The following is a 13,927-nucleotide window of genomic DNA, read 5'->3' as shown; positions in this document are numbered from 1 at the left end:
TCATAATAGTATTTTTATTTAATGCAAGTGGGATTTTTTCACTCCTAAAAGCACAAAGCATTTATTAAAATGAATTAACTTATTTCCAATGAACTTTACACCATAAAAAGATAGATAAATGACAAGTTAGCTCTAAGTGACAGGCTTAAAATATAAATGGAATAGAGCTCTAAGTTTATCGTTTTGATTTAAAACAATCAAATAAAGTAAAGAGAATAGGTGCCTTCCAGTACCTCTTTAGAAGTTTTCTATTCTGCCATCTAATTTTTGTAAAATATTATAAAGTAAAATTTAAAAGTTGCTCTCTGAGGCTGCTCCAGCACTCCCCAATAAGCTGTCCAGATTCTTGATTAAAAATACTCTTTCCACCCTGGCTTTCAAGAGAAAGAGATACCATCATCAACACATGTATGTTTTACAAAATCTCTTGTTCAGTCTTGCCTCATTTTAGTGTTTTAAAATTGTGCATATGAACTTTTACTATCACATGAATAACCCACACCTGAATGGGCTGGAAAAATCACTATTTTACTTTTATTGCTACCCTAAAGGAGATCTGTCTGCCTACTGCAACCCATAGAAGGAGCACTCAACTCCAGCAGATAAAATTATTATGCCAATATTGTGCCCTAGGGTCCAGCAAATGTGTCTGTGCCTGAAAGCATGGCATTAATACTATTTTTACCCATGGTGTCATGGTATATGAAAGTATAAGAATCTGTCATAACTTGATCATGAGAATAATCTACAGATCATCAGGCCTTACCTATCTGTGGATACGAATTAAGTCACCTTAACATTAATAGTCAGTATTCAGTAAAGGACCTGTTCTTGTTTCTGCCTACAAAGAATCTCAGCTATCTCCCCTACAAAGTTACCCCAATTCATCAAGTATTTCCAGGAAACACTAAGGAAGATTCTGATGTGCTTCCTTAAAGTTAGACTTTGCTCCGTAGCCACCACATGGCATCTACAATGTCTGCTTTGCTTTCTCATTGATATCTGCTGCCTATAAAACCATGGGGAAAAATTCACCATTGCTGCTACTGACTGTGGCCCTCAGAACAATGCAGAGCCCTTTCCAAAGATGCTTCCAATGGCACAGTCTTCAAGATCCACAGCAGTGTGCCTTCTATCTGTTTTGTTCTCCACCCTGCATTCAGCATTGACCACAACGCTTGACAGAGAGCAGACATTCAATACGCAATGAATAAAACCGATTTTCAAAATTAGATCTTTTTCTAAATCACCAAAATTCTTAAATGAAGTTATTTTGTCCTTCTCCATAAGTTATGTGACACACTGGGAATTTATTTTCCATTAGAGTAAGAAAGACCATAGTTCACTAACCCTGGGTAAATGCAGTGATGCACTAAATCATTTTTAACAAAGCACCAGCATGATCATTTGGTGGGGTGCGCTCACTGCATTCCCTCATGCTCTATTGCACAAATATACGTATATTCCTAAGCTTCTCTATGTGACCTTGGAATCTTTCACCTCCTTGGGTCATTTGCCCTTTTACCAACCTTCACATTTGATTAGCTAATTTGTAGCTTTCCTACAAGTTTATTTATCTTGGATTTTGCATTCTGAAGGAAGTTTTTGTGACCTTTTATGCCCTTCCATTGTGCTCCTGTAACACTCTCTATTTGGTAGTATCTTAACACTCACCACATGGTGGCCCCACCAGTCTCCTGTCCTGTATCCTCCTCCAGACTCTAGACAGTAGAGTATGTTCTTTGAAGGCAGTGAATGCTTTCTAATTCACCATTGTATCCCCAGCATTTCCAATGAAGCTTGGCAGCTCCTTAGTGTTCCATGAATATTGAAAATGACCTATAATGAATCGTATAGATATAGTAAATACTTCTTAGATATTTTAAACATCTATAAGGCACTTAACAAAGTTGAAGATGATTAATTTAATTAGTCATAAGTAACCATATTCATTGAGCCCTGTTCAATTAGAAAGCTGCCTGCTATTACCTCTGGCTGGTCAATATGAAGTGAATTACATTCTTGAACCAGTTTGTTACTACCTATTTAACTGCTATTTTGGCTCATTTTACATCCCAGCTATTTTTTCTTGTGTCCGATATAATTCATCTGAAGAGGCTTCATTCTACTCAGTCACTATTGCTTTCATGTCATTCATTCTTTAAACATTTATTTATTGATTAGATATTATGTGCCACCAGATACTCAAAGTACTAGTAATACAACACTCAACTCCAAGACAAAGTCTTTGCTTTCTTGGTAGTTACATTCATGTTGATGAAGGTAGACAGTAAGCAAATAGCCAATATATCAAGAATACAATAAGAATATGAAAGTGCCAAGGTGAAAATATATTAAGGTGCTATGTTACTGAAACACCAAAGGACTTCAGTTTAGTTAATCAAAAAGTTTTCACCGAAGTTTGAGTTGAGACCTGAATGGCAAGAAGGAGTCAAGAATGAGAAGGAAGCTCTAGGGAAACAGCTTTCTAGCTGAGGAAATAACTAATGCAAACACCCTAAGTTAGGACTCTGCTTGGCATGTTCATAGAAAAAGACTGTCTTTCTTCCCTCAATTCTCAAAATTTTAAGATGTGGTATGCTTGTCTCTTTCATATAAATATCTGTGGATGACGCTTGCCTGCCCGCCCGCTCCCTTGCTAGCTCGCGCTTTCGCTCGCCCTCTCCTCGAGGATCCAGGGGGCTCTGACCACAGCGTGCAGCAAGGAAGCGAGACAGAGGCGGCGGCTCAGGGGAAACGAGGCTGCAGTGGTGGTGGTAGGAAGATGTAGGGTGAGGACCAGCAGCAGAAGCAAACTATCGCCGAAGACCTGGTCGTGACCAAGTATAAGATGGGGAGCGACATTGCCAACTGGGTACTTCCGTCCTTGGTGGAAGCATCTAGCTCAGGTGTATTGGTACTGAGCCTGTGTGAGAAAGGTGATGCCATGATTATGGAAGAAACAGGGAAAATCTTCAAGAAAGAAAAGGAAATGAAGAAAGGCATTGCTTTTCCCACCAGTATTTCAGTAAATAACTGTGTATGTCACTTCTCCCCTTTGAAGAGTGGCCAGGATTATATTCTCAAGGGAGGTGACTTGGTAAAAATTGACCTTGGGGTCCACGTGGATGGCTTCATCGCTAATGTAGCTCATACTTTCGTGGTTGAGGTAGCTCAGGGGACCCAAGTAACAGGGAGGAAAGCAGATGTTATTAAGGCAGCTCACCTTTGTGCTGAAGCTGCCCTACGCCTGGTCAAACCAGGAAATCAGAACACACAAGTGGCAGAAGCCTGAAACAAAGTTGCTCAGTAATTTAACTACAGGCCAGTAGAAGGTATGCTGTCACACCAATTGAAGCAGCATGTCATCAATGGAGAAAAAACCATTATCCAGAATCCCACAGACCAGCAGAAGAAGGACCATGAAAAAGCTGAATTTGAGGTATATGAGGTAGATGCTGTGGATGTTCTCGTCAGCTCAGGAGAGGGCAAGGCCAAGGATGTAGGACAGAGAACCACTATTTACAAATGAGACTCCCCTAAAGAGTATGGACTGAAAATGAAAACTTCACGTGCCTTCTTCAGTGGATGGAAAGGCGTTTCGATGCCATGCTGTTTACTTTAAGAGCATTTGAAGATGAGAAGAAGGCTCGGGTAGGTGTGGTGGAGTGCGCCAAACATAAACTGCTGCAACCATTTAATGTTCTCTATGAGAAGGAGGGTGAATTTGTTGCCCAGTTTAAGTTTACAGTTCTGCTCATGACCAGTGGCCCCATGCAGATAAACAGTAGTCCCCTCGAGCCTGACCTCTACAAGTCTGAGATGGAGGTCCAGGATGCAGAGCTAAAGGCCCTCCTCGAGTTCTGCAAGTCGAAAAACCCAGAAAAAAAAAAAAAAAGAAGGCGGCCTCCAACACTGCAGAAAATGCCACCACTGGGGAAATATTAGAGGAAAATTAAGCTGGGAACTGAGGTGGGTCCCATCTCCCCAGCTTGCTCCTCCTGCCTCATCCCCTTCCCACCACACCCCAGACTCTGTGAAGTGCAGTTCTTCTTCTCCACCTAGGACATCCAGCAGAGTGGAGGTCTCCCTGCCTCCACACCGGCTCCAACTGACTCTGGTCTTGGGAGGCGAGGCTTCCCAGCCACGGAAGACTACTTTAAATGAAAAAAAGAAATTGAATAATAAAATCAGGAGTCAAAATTCATCGTCTTCAAGCCCCTCTTTCTAGCCTTTTCTTCTACTCTCTGCTTGGTCAAGGTTTGTGACCCTACTACAGAACGAGGCTAAATGAGCCACCACCACTGAAAACTCAGTCGAATTTTTTTATACCATTCCGATGTTAGCATTTTTTCATCTGTTTGGGGCTTTTTCCTCTTTTTTCCGTTCTCCCCAAGTATTTTATCTGGCTTCAAAATTAGGAGGATTATTTTTCAGATTGTTTTTATTCAGTGTGGCCGATTACTCATCTGATTCAGGCTGTACAGTCAGGCCCCTCCCATTTTAGGAGCTGGAGCCTTCATTTATGAAGCGATTCTTATCTATGAAATAGATCTTCATTTGTCAATCTTTTTTCTCCCATTTTCACAAAGCTGTAAAGAAATAATCCATCTAAACCTTACCCTTTTCTCTGGAGTCAGTGGGGTCTTCCCTCACTCCATTTTACAGAAAACTGAGCTGGAACCTCAACTGGTTTTGTTCACTGTTTGAAATATTGTGATCTCCTTCCCTTGTAAGAAAAACCAAGAACCAGAGGAGAAGACTGACTGAAGATACAACTCCTGGCTTTCTGAAGCTATGGACTTGGATTAAATTTCTGGGGGTTTGTAGGGAAAGGTAACAAATTTCAGTACCTCTGGCAGGCTGTCCCAGCAAACTATGGCTCCTACTAACTTATGAGGTTTTTAAACACATTGAAAATGACATGACATTAAAATAAATTTGAATTTGCTCATAAAAATAAAAATAAAAAATAAGCAAATGTCTGTGGATAATAATAGAAATAAAATAGAAATGGCCTTTTTTATAAAATGAAATTTTACATGCTTTTATTTAATTAAAAAAAAAAGTTTCTGACCGGGCGCAGTGCCTCACACCTGTAATCCCAGCACTTTGCGAGGCCAAGGCAAGCAGATCACGAGGTCAGGAGATCGAGAACAGCCTGACTCATGTGGTGAAACCCCATCTCTGCTAAAAATACAAAAATTAGCTGGGCGTGGTGGCTCGTGCCTGTAATCCCAGCTACTTGGGAGGTTGAGACAGGAGAATCCTTGAAACAGGGAGTCGGAGTTTGCAGTGAGCCGAGATCGCGCCACTGCACTCCAGCCTGGCGACAGAGTGAGACTCCATCTCAAAAAAAACAACTACAAAAAAAACCCACACATACACAAAAATGAGTTTCTGAGGAGAAATCGTCACAAAGGCTGAGGAATTAGACAAGTGGCCTCAAACCTTTTTTTACTGATACATAATGATCGTATACATTCCTGAGGTACATGCAATATTTTAACACATGCATACAATGTGTAGTGATCAAATCAGGGTAATTGGGATATCCAATGCCTCAAATGTTTACCATTGCTTTGTGTTGGGAAAATTCCAAATCTTTCTTTCAGCTATTTTGAAATGTACAATAAGTTATTGTAATAGTAGTTTCCTCCTGGGCTATGGAACACTGGAACTCAACTATAGATTATGTATTGAACTTGGGGATTTTATAATTAAAGCCCCACTGCTACGACACAGACAGCACCCAAGGGTTTGCTGATCACCTTTAAAACTCCAGTCCAAATTTAGGCAAAATTCCTTTGTGTGCTTTCCTTTTGTATCGTTGAGATAGGCCAGCATAACTAGATGTGCTCCCAGAAGGTTGGTATTGCCACTAGACACCAGGCTGGCCTCTGAAACAGGCTGCCTTGGTCCAGATTGTTTTCTTCTTTGTTCCAAATCTGAGCTAAAGCTATCTCTTGCCTTGTCACCAACAAATTCAAAACATTCTTCCTTCAAAAAGTACCCACGTTTCCTTGATTTGAAATTACCAGCAACATTAATGTAATTTAAGAGACAGACTTGATTCAGAACTAATGGGCAGGACTGTGCTAAATGACACAGTAACTTGGTTCCACCCACTCTATCATGGCCATTGGATGTGACCTTCCCCACTCAAAAGCTTATTATAAAACAGTTACTTTCTCAGCTTTCTCTGCTGATGGAGTCTAAGTAGCCAAACACATTCAAGTTATCAAAATGCATATGAGTTCATCTTTTAGCCAATTAATTTATTTGTAAAGCTTTGGCCTATTAAATAATTTGTCCAAAGTGATAAAAAGGAATATAGGGTGAGGATGAGCTGTATTTCCAAAAGGATATTCAAAATCATTACCTTCACTAGGGATAATTTTCCCAAACTAATTGAAATTTGCATAGAATTCGAGCTGAGCAAACAGGAACAAAGAAAACAGTGGCAAATAATATGATTAAAAAATGGACAAAGTGCCTGTATAGATATTTATCAAAAGAAGAAATGGGAATAGCCAAGAAGTATATGAAACAATGCTCAACATCACCAATTATTGGGGAAATTAAAATTAAAACCACAATATCACCTCACATCTATTATCTAAAATATGAAAGATAAGTGTTGGCGAGGGTGTGGAGAAAAGGGAACCCTGGTGCACTGTTGGTGGTAACGTAAATTAGTACAGCCATTATGGAAAACAATATTGGGGTTCCTCAAAAATCTTACAATAGAATAACCATAAGATCCAGCAATCTCACTACTGGGTATATATCCAAAGGAAATTAAATCAGTATCTCAAAGAAATATATGCATTTCCATGTTCATTGCAGCAATTTTCATAAAGGCCAAGATATGGAATCAACCTGAGTGTCCACAGACAGATGAATGGATAAAAGGAGGAAATCCTGCCATTTTCAGCAACATTGATGAAACTGGAGGACATTACGCTGAATGAAATAAGCCAGGCCCAGAAAGGCAAATCTTGCATGATCTCATTTGTATGTGGAATTTTAAAACGTCAAACTCATCAAAACGGAGTAGAATGGTGATTGCTAGAGGCTAGGGATTGGGAGAAATGGGGAGACGTTGGTCAAAGTGTAAAAAGTGTCAGTTATGCAGAATAAGTAAGTTCAGGAGATCTGACATACAGCATGGTAACTATAGTTAATAATACTGTATTTTATTTACTTGAGATTTGCTGAGAGAGTAGATCTTGTGTTCTCACAACAACAAAAAAAGTGGTAACTATGTGAAATGATGAATACATTAATTAGCTTGATTGTCATAATCACTTTACAGTGTATGTGTATATCAAAATATCATATTTAATACAATACATACATTCATTTCTATCAATTATGCCTTAATAAATTTGGAAAATTTTAAAAAACAGAGGCAGAAAGGTAAAGGCCTCCAATTTGTAAAAACATAATATTAATTGAAGATGAAAATGGGTGTAAAGGAGGCAATGAATTCAAAAGCAGAAAGAACTCGGGAGTGAAAGCAGGGGAATACAAAAGTCAACTTCCTTCTCTTCTTCCTCTTCCCGTCTTGCTCTCTTTTCCCTTCTCTTTGCTTCACTCCCTCTTCTTTCCTTGTCTTCCCTTTCCTTTTCTTCCATCCTAAATAACTTAATCCAAAAGCTATTAGGGGAGGTAAAGCAAGGTAGACATTGGTAAGCAGGGGAGGAGGGACCCAGATCAGTGTTAGAGCTTGAGGAGGTATGGAGGCTCACACAGAGGGGCAGCCTAGCTCCGAATGTGACAGCCCAAGGGTGTGAGGAGAATATTAGAGTAGGAGAGTGGTTCAACAGCGGGTAGTAGGGCCCGAGCAGAGGAAGCATGGCATTTGTGTGAGGTGAGGTGGATATGGCCTAAGATTAGTTACATTTGGGGAGATTGATGAAATAAGTAAATATTTTAAGGACTACGAAAGCCAAGATTTTTGCTGTTGCAGTTAGAAGCTGCAATTATGGAAAAGGAAAAACCTAGAAGAAATCTTGTGGCTTTGGTTTGGAAATTAGAGGCATTGGTGTGAACATATGATTTTCAATATATATGGGTAAATGTATAAATAAAGATGTAATTGTGTGTGGAAAAGCCACCTGATCAGGTTTATCAAACTTAATGTCCCTAGAGTCACTATAACATAGTACAAATAAAAATAAGATGCAATAAAAACACTTCTGTGGTATTTCTGCCAAAAATTCATAACCCAAATCTAATCATGAAGCAACCTCAGATAAAAACACATTGAGAGATGTTCTAAAAGATAACTGACCTGCAATCTTCAAAAGCACCAAGGTCATAAAAGCCGAGGACAGACCAATGCCAACCTGCTCCCCAGTGAGAGAGACTAAGGAAACATGACAGCTAGATGAGCATGTGATACTGGGCCAGATCATCTGGTAATAAAGGATATGACTGGAACACTTGGTAAAACTTAAATAGAGTCTGACGATTAGAAGGCAGTAATGTCTCAGTATCAGTGTCAATTTCATGATGAATGTTAGTGTTTATGTAGAACCATGTCTTCATTTGTAGGAAATACATACTAAAATAGTCAGAGGGGATTATATACCATATTAGCAACTTTCAAACAGTTCAGGGGACAATGATTACTATTTGTACTGTCTGTGAGTATTATATGGGCTTGAGATTCTTTCAAAATAAAAATTGAGCAAATAAAAGGGGACAGGTGCAACTAGATACTACTGTTTTTCACTGCCCTATTTTTCTCCCTTCAAAGGAGAGGCATGCCTAGAATTGGAGCAATTGTCTCATGAATTGATACAAGATATCAATCCACCAAGCATAGTGGTGCATAAAAATACAGGTGCTATCGGATTCTAGCTGCCATGCCAAGCCTATCCTTCATACCTTTATGAGTTCTTCACTAGCGTGAAAATTATGACTATAATGCTTCATTTAAAAAAAATAGAAATGAAAGCAGGGAAAAATAAAGATGAAAACAATTAGTTGTTTAGCCAGGCATATATATTGTCTTTTCCAATCTTCTCAACAACCTTTTTGGTAAAAGCTATACACAATAAGTTGGGAATCCAGTTTGATTCCGTCTTTTGGCTCTCAGGGCTGCTTGATAGGCATGAAGTCTATAGTCATAAATGTGAACTTGCCATGAAGATAATGGGACTCTTCTCTCAGAGAAAAGATAAATACTTCCCAAAGTATGGCCAAATACACTTGCCACGCAGGAGAATGATTATACCTTGATATTTGAAATGACATGTTGTTCTTTTTGATGAAATGGGGGTGAGGGGAGAAAGGACAAAAGAAGAAAATGCAACAAATTAACAAATGCACTTGAAACTCACAGGCACTGCATACTGGAAAAAGATTTGCAAAATGAAACTTTTTGCTAAAAATGTAGACTGTAGACTAAAGGCAGGACAAAAATAAGGAACTGCTACTTTTTATTTATTCAAAAATATCTAAATCACTGTTTTCATTGACCTCTAATTGGAAAACACCATGCTCTGGAACAGAGGGAAAAATTTAAAAAAAGAAAAATTAAAAAGAAACCACAGGTTCTTTCATTTTCCTCATCAGTAAAATTGATCAATCAAAGAGTGCATGTAATTACAAAACCTTAGAACCTAAAAAGTTTCAGTTTCAACACAGAAATCACAAAGTTTTCATCTTTAATGGAGTAAAGAAGGTGCTATGGTTTGAATGTTCATCCCCTCCAAAACTCATGCTGAAATATGGTTGTCATCATACTGGTGCTGGGAGGTGGGACTTTTGGGAGCTGATTGGGCCTTGAGGGCTCTGCCTCATGGATGGGATTAATGTCATTATAAAAGGTCAAGTTTGGCCCCCTTTTGCCCCTTAGCTCTTCCACCTTCTGCCATGTGAGGATTAGCTTTCCACTTGTCTGAAGGACACAGCAATGGAGCCAGAGACTGAACCGCTGCTGCCTTGACTTTAGACTTTCTATATTAGTCCGTTTTCATGCCGCTGATAAAGACATACCTGAGACTGGGAAGAAAAAGCAGTTTAATTGGACTTACAATTTCATGTGGATTGGGAGGCCTCAGAATCATGGCAGGAGGTGAAAGGCACTTCTTTTATTTTATTTTATTTTTATTTTATTTTAATTTTATTTTATTTTATTTGAGACAGAGTCTCACTCTGTTGCTCAGGCTGGAGTGCAGTGGTGCAATCTCGTCTCACTGCAACCTCCTCCTCCCAGGTTCAAGCAATTTTCCTGCCTCAGCCTCCTGAGTAGCTGGGATTACAGCCATGCACCACCACACCCAGCTAATTTTTGTATTTTTAGTAAAGACAGGGTTTTACCCTGTTGGCCAGGCTGGTCTCAAACTCCTGACCTCAGGTGATTGGCCCACCTTGGCCTCCCAAAGTGCTGGGAATACAGGCATGAGGCACCGTGCCTCTCCAAAAGGCACTTCTTACATGGTGGTGGCAAGAGAAAATGAGAGAGAAGCAAAAGTGGAAACCCCTGATAAAGACTTGTTCACTGTTTCGAGAATAGCATGAGAAAGCCCAATCCCCAAGATTCAATTACCTCTCACCAAGTCCCTCCCACAGCACGTGAGAATTCAAGATGAGATTTGGGTGGGGACATAGCCAAACCATATCATTTCACCCCTGGCCCCTCCCAAGTCTCATGTCCGCCCATCTCAAAACCAATCATACCTTCCCAACAGTCCCCCAAAGTCTCAACTCATTTCAGTATTAACTCAAAATTCCGCAGTCCAAAGTCTCATCTGAGACAAGACAAGTCCCTTCCAGCTATGAGCCTGTTAAATCAAAAGCAAGTTGGTTACTTCCTGATACAATGAGGATACAGGCATTGGGTAAATACAGGCATTTCAAATGGGAGAAATTGGCCAAAACAAAGGGGCTAAAGGCCCCATGCAAGTCTGGAATTCAGTGTGGCAGTCAAATCTTAAAGTTCCAAAATGATATTCTTTGACTCCAAGTCTCACGTCCAGGTCACACCAATGCAAGAGGTGGGCTCCCACAGCCTTGGGCAGCTCCGCCCCTGTGGCTTTGCAGTGTACAGCCCCCATCCTGGCTGCTCTCACAGGCTGGCATTGAGTGCCTGTGGCTTTTCCAGGTGCACGATGCAAGCTGTCCATGGATCTACCATTCTAGGGTCTGGAGGATGGTGGCCCTCTTCTCATAGCTTCACTAGGTGGTGCGTCAGTAGAGACTCTGTGTAGGGGCTCCAACCCCACATTTTCTTTCTGCACTGCCCTAGCAAAGCTTCTCCATGAGGGCCTTGCCCCTGCAGCAAATTTCTGCCTGGGCATCCAGGCATTTCCATGCATCTTCTGAAATCTAGGCAGAGGTACCCAAACCTCAATTCTTGATTTCTGCGCACGAGCAGGCTCAACACCACATGGAAGCTGTGAAGGCTTGGGGCTTCCACCCTCTGAAGCAACAGCCCAAGCTGTATTTTAAACCCTTTTCTGTCACAGCTGGAGCAGCTGGGGTGTAGGGCACCAAGTCCCTAGGCTGCACACAGCAGAGGGACCCTGGGCCCAAAGGCCTCCAGGCCTGTGATAGGAGGGGCTGCCACAAAGGTCTCTGACATACCCTGGAGACATTGTCCACCTTGTCATGGTGATTAACATTCAGCTCCTTGTTACTTGCAAATTTCTGCAGCCAGCTTGAATTTCTCCTCAGAAAATGGGATTTTCTTTTCTATCGCATTGTCAGCCTGCAAATTTTCCAAACTTTTATGCTCTGTTTCCCTTTTAAAACTGAATGCCTTTAACAGCACCCAAGTCACATCTTGAATGCTTTGCTGCTTAAAAATTTCTTCTGCCAGATACCCTAAATCATCTCTCTCATGTTCAAAATTCCACAAATCTCTAGGGCAGGGGCAAAATGCTGCCAGTCTCTTTGCTAAAATACAACAAGGGTCACCTTTGCTCCAGTTCCCAACAAGTTCTTCATTTCCATCTAAGGCCACCTCAGCCTGCACTTTATTGTCCTTATTGCTATCAGCATTTTGGGCAAAGCCACTCAACCTATCTTTAGGAAGGTCCAAACTTTCCCACATTTTCCTCTTCTTCTGAGATCTCCAAACTGTTCCAACCTCTGCCTGTTACCCATTTCCAAAGTTGCTTCCACATTTTTGGGTATCTTTTCAGCAGCACCCCATTGCTAGTTCCAATATACTGTATTAGTCAGTTTATACACTGCTGATAAAGACATACCCAAGACTGGGCAATTTACAAAAGAAAGGGATTAAATGGACTTATAGTTCCACATAGCTGGGGAAGCCTAACAATCATGATGGGAGGCAAGGAGGAACAAGTCATGTCTTACATGGTTGGCAGCAGGCAAAGAGAGAGAGAGCTTTTTCGGGGAAACTCTGCATTATAAAGCCATCAGATCTCGTGAGACTTATTCACTATTGTGAGAACAGCACGAGAAAGACCTGCCCCATGATTCAGTGACCTCCTACCAGGTACCTCCCACATGTGGGATCTCAAGATCAGATTTGGGTGGGGACACAGATAAACCATGTCACTTTTCAACCTCCAGAACTGTAATGTGGTATGTTGTGTTTTTTATACATTATTCAGCCAGTAGTATTCTGCTACAAGAGCACAAAAACAGATTAAGACAGAAGAAAAAGAGTATGATTGAGTATAAAGGTACCTAGATGTGTATGTTTCAACTTTACATCCCTGCCACACTACACAGAAGTAGTAGGGTGTAAATAGTTTATGAATCAATGAATGAAATGAACCTAGATTTCAGTATGTTTTCCACTGAATGCAATTCAAACTACTTTATTTTACTGGTGACAAGTGTCTACACATGAAAATATTCTTTGTCTATGTCTATTTGTGAATACTCACATGTGCCAGTTTGTTTTTTGACAGAGAGCTTGGTTTAAGTGTGGCACAACAGATAGAACATGTTCTATAAAATGGGCATGATGCTTTTTTACCTTAATGGCTTTGTGAAACCCAGTTTTAATGCCCATTAAAATGGCAAAAATTTAACTTCTCTTTAAATGATTTGATAAGTATCATTACACTGATTCATAGCAACAAATACTGAGATTTTCATAATTACACAGCACTGTATTCTTAAGTTAAAAAGAGCAAAGGGATAAAGGGTAAGTGGTCTGGGGAAAATTCAGCTATAGAAAAGTTTTTTCAATGTTTTAGACTATTTTAAATTTCAATTGTCCTGCAGTCATTTTGCATCTGTATTTCTAATAAGAGACTAAACTTCAGTTTTAGAAATTTACCCCTAAAATAACACCTTGTTTTGAAAAGTAAGAATTTAAAATTAGTTAGCAAGTCTATTTATAATTTAGAATTTTCACTAAAGGAAACAACATTGGTGATGTATATGTTTTTATCACAGTTGCCATAGTAATAAAATAAACAGCCGTAGGATCTCACAGCTTCACTGTCATTCAGAATACATTTTTCTCACCATCATTTTTCAGCAATATATTTTAATGAAAGTGATATTATATTTCAATGCAAGTTAATAAAGATCCAACAGCCATTAATTTGCCAAGCATTTGTTTTTAATGGTTATGAAGTTCGTGTCAGAATGTAAGATGCCAGAATATTATCTTCTTCAAGCCCTTTAAGGCTAAGCACTCACAGATTACAGAGCAGTACATAATACATTTCTTAACTGGAAAGTTCATAACTATTAACCTTTTGACAAGGCTCACCAGAGCTGCCATGCTGTAAATTACCTCCTGGTCTCCTTAGATCAAGAAGGTTGTAAAGAAGTGCTGCTGGCCATGGCAACCTGGCAGGAGCAGCCCAGCACAGCCCAGCTCAGCAGCAAGAGGTGGACCAGCTCTGCAATGTGCAGCTTCTTCCTGGCTGACTCTGGATTAGTTTTAAAATGAAGTGCTTGAACTCTTTAATCAGCGTCA

The 13,927-nt window shown here is 40.1% G+C and overlaps 1 long non-coding RNA gene and 1 pseudogene across 1 annotated transcript in view; one reads left to right on the top strand and one right to left on the bottom strand.

Moving 5' to 3' along the window:
* The window catches only part of LOC131381775 (uncharacterized), a 50,056-nt gene that overhangs the window by 14,892 nt on the left and 21,237 nt on the right, over positions 1-13,927 (bottom strand). Inside the window, exon 2 of the long non-coding RNA XR_009210711.1 lies at positions 1,675-1,839. This is a non-coding gene — a long non-coding RNA (uncharacterized LOC131381775). The remainder of the gene's footprint in view (positions 1-1,674; positions 1,840-13,927) is intronic.
* On the top strand, positions 2,786-3,971 carry LOC116475773 (proliferation-associated protein 2G4-like; annotated as a pseudogene).

Source organism: Hylobates moloch, unplaced genomic scaffold (assembly GCF_009828535.3).
Source record: "Hylobates moloch isolate HMO894 unplaced genomic scaffold, HMol_V3 SCAFFOLD_2, whole genome shotgun sequence".
NCBI lineage: Eukaryota > Metazoa > Chordata > Mammalia > Primates > Hylobatidae > Hylobates > Hylobates moloch.
The sequence above is the reverse complement of the archived record's forward strand: the minus strand, read 5'-3'. Positions and strand labels throughout refer to the sequence as shown.